This window comes from Sphaerodactylus townsendi, unplaced genomic scaffold, assembly GCF_021028975.2.
Source record: "Sphaerodactylus townsendi isolate TG3544 unplaced genomic scaffold, MPM_Stown_v2.3 scaffold_23, whole genome shotgun sequence".
Taxonomy (NCBI): domain Eukaryota; kingdom Metazoa; phylum Chordata; class Lepidosauria; order Squamata; family Sphaerodactylidae; genus Sphaerodactylus; species Sphaerodactylus townsendi.
The window spans coordinates 86,553-92,814 of NW_025950396.1; positions in this window are offsets into that span (position 1 = coordinate 86,553).

Consider the following 6,262-nt stretch of genomic DNA (forward strand, 5'->3'; position numbering starts at 1 on the left):
CCACCACCATGGGAACCTGTTACTAAAATTTTTGGATCCCACCACTGGGCAAGGTGGCTCAGAAGGTGACTTATGGCTACTACAGAAGGAGAGCCCAATACCCATCCATGTGAAAGGGAAGTGATCCATGAGCCCTGCGGGGATAGGGCGGGATATACATTGAATAAAACAAAAAAATGTGTGGAGAACCCACCTTCCCTTGAGCATTTGCTCATGGATCACTGACCTTTCACCATGAGTGAGGGGAATTTTTGCCTTGACTCCAGTCTACTGTAACAAACATGCCCATAAATCCTCCTCAGATTTTGCTTCATGCTGAGTTCATGGCCATGGATGTGCGGCATCACTAAAGTCCTTGAAGGCTCTCTTGGGAGTTGCCATCGTTTTTGCATCGCCAGTGAGTGTCCCTCTGTGACAGTTTTCTCTGAAATACCTTTGCGTTTTCTGTGGCATGCCTGGTAAGAATTTTGCTTCCTCGGAAGAAAAAGGGGCTTTTGTCCGACTTTGTGAGAAAGAAGATTTGTACAAATGGGTTTCCGTACAAGATCTGTACAGTGGATTTCTGAACTCCAACATTTTTAGCCTATGTAACAAGTTAGTGAGTTGTTGGTACCAGGAGGTAGGAAAGTGTTATTTTTTTCATGCTGCGAATTTGTATGCTTTGTTTGATCACATTTGACACCCTTGAAAGGGCCATTACACATGTTTAAAGGAAATCACATCCCTTTTGGCCAGGGGTCTTCAAACTATGGCCCTCCAGATGTTCATGGACTACAATTCCCATCAGCCCCTGCCAGCATGGCCAAGTTCATGAACATCTGGGGGGCCATAGTTTGAAGTTTGAAGACCCCTGCTTTTGGCTATAGGGCAGGGGTCTTCAAACTATGGCCCCCCAGATGTTCATGAACTACAATTCCCATCAGCCCTGCCACTTGGCCATGCTGGCCAGGGCTGATGGGAATTGTAGTCCATGAACATCTGGAGGGCCATAGTTTGAAGACCCCTGCCATAGGGAAACAAAAAACCACCTTATTTTTGGAGAGCCGATGGCTCAGAGGTGGTACAGCCCTTGTTTTGGATACAGAAGATCTCAGGTCCTTGTTATCTCCACTTGAAGGATCCCAGGGAACAGGCAAAAGACTCCTGTCTGCCTGTAACCTTGGGGAGAAAATGTTGGATTCTGCACGGCATCAATATAACTTATTTGGGACGTTATAAAAAGTGTTTTGGGGGAAAACCTCACAAAGTTCTCTTCCCCCAAATGACTTCAGCCCATTTTATTTCTCTCAACCAAGTTTTTTTTTTAAAAAAATTGCTAAACTAGCAATCTTTTCTCCCCAACTCGGGGCGAAGATGTTTCCTGCTTGCTGAGTGAACATAAGCAGTCAGGAAATGCTTTATTTCTTCTGTCCAAACCTCTTACTCTTGTTTCTGCTGCTCATGCCTGCCATTTTGTGTGCTGCAGAGGATTTTTTGTGAAGATTCCTCTGCTTATAGATCCTCCGTTTGCTATTTCACTGTAAAAAGTAGATGAATAAAGTCTGTTTTGCCGAGCGATCCCATGCAAGTGTCATTTTTCCTTTTGTTTTGAGGGGGATGTCTGCGAAGCTACGTTGACACAAATATTGGAGCTTCTCTAATCATGTTGCTGTAGCTTTGCAGATATCCCCCTCAAAACAAAACAAAAGGAAAAACGACACATGCATGGGATAGCTAGACAAAATAAACTTTATTCACCTACTTTTAACAGTAAAATTGCACATGGATGAGCTGCAAGCAGAGGAAACCTCCAAGGAGAATCTTCACAGAGAATCTGGTGCAGTCCACAAAATAGTGGGCGCCACTGTGAAATTGACAAGAGCTTTGTGTGGCAGGTGGGAAAAAAGATCCACTTTGGTTGACAATGCACTGTGGGAACTCAAAATGCCACAAATAACTTTTAAAAATGTCCTAAAGATGTTATATTTATGCTGTGTGGAATCCACCACAGTTAGAGTAGATGTCACTACCTGGCATGAATCTGTTATATGGAAGGATTGTCTGTGCATAAGAGAACGGGGGGAAATAGCACAATTAAATAGTTCACAGAGGCTCCAAGAAAAAGATACCTGTCATCAGTGGCTTCCAAAGATGGTGTGGGGAATGACGCAATGAAGAATCAGTAAAAAAGAAGCTAACATGCCAGAAGGCTGCTAGAGCTTGACAAAGCTCAGTCACACCCCTTTATGATGCAGGCAACAGGCCTGTGTTTAGGTCTGAAGCCGGTGAACTGTGGCATCACATAATGACCTGGCCAATAGGAAGCAGGAAGAGAAGATGCAGCGAATCGAAAGCCTGGTCATCCAACTTAGCCTGCCTCCCAGTAGAGTTGCCAAGTCCAGGTTGGGACATTCCTGGAGATTTGGGTGTGGAGCTAAGGGAGGGGAAGGTTTGGGGAAAGGAAAGACCTCAATGGGTATAATGTCATAGAACCCACTCTCCAAAGCAACCCATATCTCCATGGGAATAGATTTCTGTAACCTGGAGATCACTTGTAGTTCTAGAACCGTGGCGGCGAACCTTTGGCACTCCAGATGTTATGGACTACAATTCCCATCAGCCCATGCCAGCATGGCCAATTGTAGGGGCTGATGGGAATTGTAGTCCATAACATCTGGAGTGCCAAAGGTCCGCCATCACTGTTCTAGAACAATGCCAGGCCCCACCTGGATGTTTGCAACCTTTGGCAAAAGAGGCATTGATGTCAGCTGCACTTTCCAGCCTCTCCCTTCTTCTTAGCCCCTGTAGTGTTTGGTACCTTTGATTTTAAGGTGCCAAGGTTTTTTCAGATTGTGGAATTTTATATCAGTTTTATGTAGAGGTGGGATCCAGCAGGTTCTCACAGGTTCCCGAGAGTAGGTTACTAATTATTTGGGTGTGCCGAGAGGGGGTTACTAATTGGTGATTTTGCCACGTGATTTTTGCCTTCGTTACACCCCTCCTCCGCTCCTCAGCAGTAGCGCACAGAACTTGAAGCAGTCTAGCAGGAGGTATACTGGCGTGCGTGGCAGCCTGCACCTGCGTGCATTTGTTTCCTGCCCAAGGACCAGCGCAGCAGCTGCGTCCTTGCCACAGCCCCGCCCCGGAATGGCCGGCCATGCCCCCGTTGTGCCCCGCCCAGCCCCATTGGCGCTACGCCACTGTTTGAATCCCACCACCATGGGAACCTGTTACTAAAATTTTGGGATCCCACCACTGGTTTTATGGGATTTTGTTGATGATGATGTCCATGACGTGAAATTTGGGGAAGGGAAGCCTAGAAGACAGACCGACGAACAAACATCTAACACATTCCCCATCAGTTTGAATAGCTAGTAAAATCCGCTGTTAACTGTGTTTTAAAATCAGCCCTCCGGATGCTATTTCCAAAAGCCTAACACACGTTCACATAATCTGAAAGAACTCTGCGCAGGCCCTGGAAGAATCAGCACTGTAGATTCCGTGCAGTTCCCCCCCCCCCCCCAAGTGGGCATCCTTGAAGTCTGTCATAGCGGCTGACTTAGCACTAATTTGCCAAGAAAGCCCCTTATCAGTAGCAAACAAAGGAAGGCCCTGTGCAAATGTCCCAGAGAGATGGGGCACAAATACCTCTATCTCAGAAAGAACTTCCAATCTGAACAGGATGAGCTGGTCAGGGACTCTGGAAGGTCCACTTGGCAAGCCAGCTGTCATTCAAGTGGGGCATCAACAGGGGTGGGCATTCATTCATAGACTGTTCATCAGCCACAATGCTATCAGAAAGGAACCCACACTTTCAAGATACTAGTCGTATGAAGCATCCATCCCTCCACCTCTTAAAATATTATGGGAACAGGAAAATAGCCTGAATATTATCTCTCTATATAAAAATCTAAACGTGTGTTTGTCCCTGATGGTCTCCCTCAGAAGCTGCTGGACGGATCGTCTCCAAATTTTCACAGGACGTCCCTCCCTGTTGCGGGCAGGTAATCGGACCTTCAAATCACTGAAAGTCCATACCTGAGCCAGGTAAAACATCTTTTTCCTGACACACCAGACCATGAAGCTGTTTGTGTTTAACTGTCACCCTTAGAATGTTCGTGCAGCCTGTCTGTCTGTGGCCTGAGGGCTTAGAATGTTCGGGCAGATGGGCAGAGATGAGCAGTGAAAAACAGTAAACAGGTACTTTCACTTGGTAGGCAGGTAATAATGAAAGTGGAAGTGAAACACATACACACTTTGCCGTGGCAGGAGACGCCAGGGTGGGGTTCCTCCCTCACACACACAGGTAACTTTCACTCTCTGTTCCTCACTCCACTGCTACCACTACACAACACACACATCCAGCTCATCCTCAATAACAACTCACTGCTGCCCTCCCTCACATCCAACGCCACCACTTACCCACTTCCACTCACCCGCATATTCTCGCGCCTCAGCTCTCTTTTACTAAAAGCTGAAGCTGGAGTTTGCCTTTTTCTTCTAAGGAAAATTCTGCGTGGGTGGGGGCTTAACCAACACTCACACCGGCTCCTCGGGCTTTGCATTACGCATGGCCCTTTTAAGAACCCAGGGAGCTGGCCTCGATCTGAGAGCCTCACCACCCTGCCTCTGCTGCCTGACTGGGATAGCCTCCTTGCCCCAGTTCTGCCTTACCCAAGCCAGGAATCTCGTATGCTGTGTCAACCAGCCTCATGGACAGCTGGGATCTTCGCGACTCTGGACAGTTCCGTTGTGGAATGGAAAGGATTACCTTATACTAAAAAAACAAGACACCACCATGTAACGATGTGCATTGAAAAGGGAAAGAGGGATTCCATTTGACCACCCCAAAAGGCTATGCTGGGGATCATTGGACCTGCATGGACATCTGTGTGGGTTGCGGACTGTGATGAGAAGGACAATTGCCACAGCAAACATTAGGCGTGGTCGGGACCCGCATTAGTTATTTGATATAAAAGAATAAGAGATCTATATAAACTGAAAATCGAGGAGTCTCTCTCTCAGTAGTAAAAAGTAACTAAGTCAGCAAAGGTACAAAGTAGGAAGATCTTATCATATCACTAAGGAATTTACAACATCCTAGAACAGGACTAAAGACTAAAAACAGCATCTCTCAAGAGTCCAAAATACATCTTCAGCTAAATAGAGAAACTTAGTGAATAAATACAGATGCCAAATGCAAATGTTTAAGTGGTTCTCAACCTTCCTAATGTTGCGACCCTTTAATACAGTTCCTCATGTTTTGGTGACCCCCAATCCTAACATTTATCAATTTTACAGATGGGGAACACTGATGAAGAAAGTCTTAGGCGACCCCTATGAAAGGGTCATTTGACCCCCAGAGGGGTCACGACCCACAGTTTGAGAACCTGCTGAACAGGTAAAATCCAATGAAATAATTAAAATGTGTTTTTCTATATTTTAATGAACTGAAATGATAGTGAAATATAAGAAAAGGATATATGTATTCTATTTGAATCACAGATTATAAGAATGGCTATAATCATTTTAACTGTTTTTCGTGAATAAGATGTATGTGAAATTATTCAATCCTGGAAGAGATTACTTTGGACCATAGCCCTCTTCAGGAATGTTGGAAATTAGATAACGATTGAAAGATTGAAAATAGTTTCATTGCCTGACCCATGGAAAGGGCAAACAAACGAACATAGCAAATTTGTGTTTGTGTTAAGCTGTTAGACTAGCAAAATTTTATGGTGATTTTATGGTGGATGGTGTGTACACAACTGACCATACTAACATCTTTTTCTGAGACTGAGTATAGGATGTTGGTCTCAGCTTCTCACTAGACTTCCAGATCTACATAGATCAGTGATGGTTTTAACCTTTTTTGAGACTGGAGTGCACGCAAATTGCAAACTCCAAAACTCCACTCTATTTATCGCGAGAAGTGCCAACCTCGAGGTAATTTAACCCCTGAATACTCGAGGCGTTTTAGTTCAGAAAAAATGTCTGGTTGGCTCCCAAGGCACATGTCTACTCACTAAGGAGTTAGCTTAATGAAGCAACCGTGCGTGAATCACGATCCTAGGAGGGTTTACTCAGAAGCAAGCCCCATTGCCAGCAACCGAGCTTACTCCCAGGTAAAGGATCATGCCCAGGCCAGCCTAGACATGTGTTTGTGGGGGGTCATTTTCCACCCCCCTCCCACATGATGAACTCTGTGCACGAGTGCCCACACAGAGGGCTCTGAGTGCCACCTCTGGCACCCGTGCTATAGGTTCGCCACCACTGACATAGA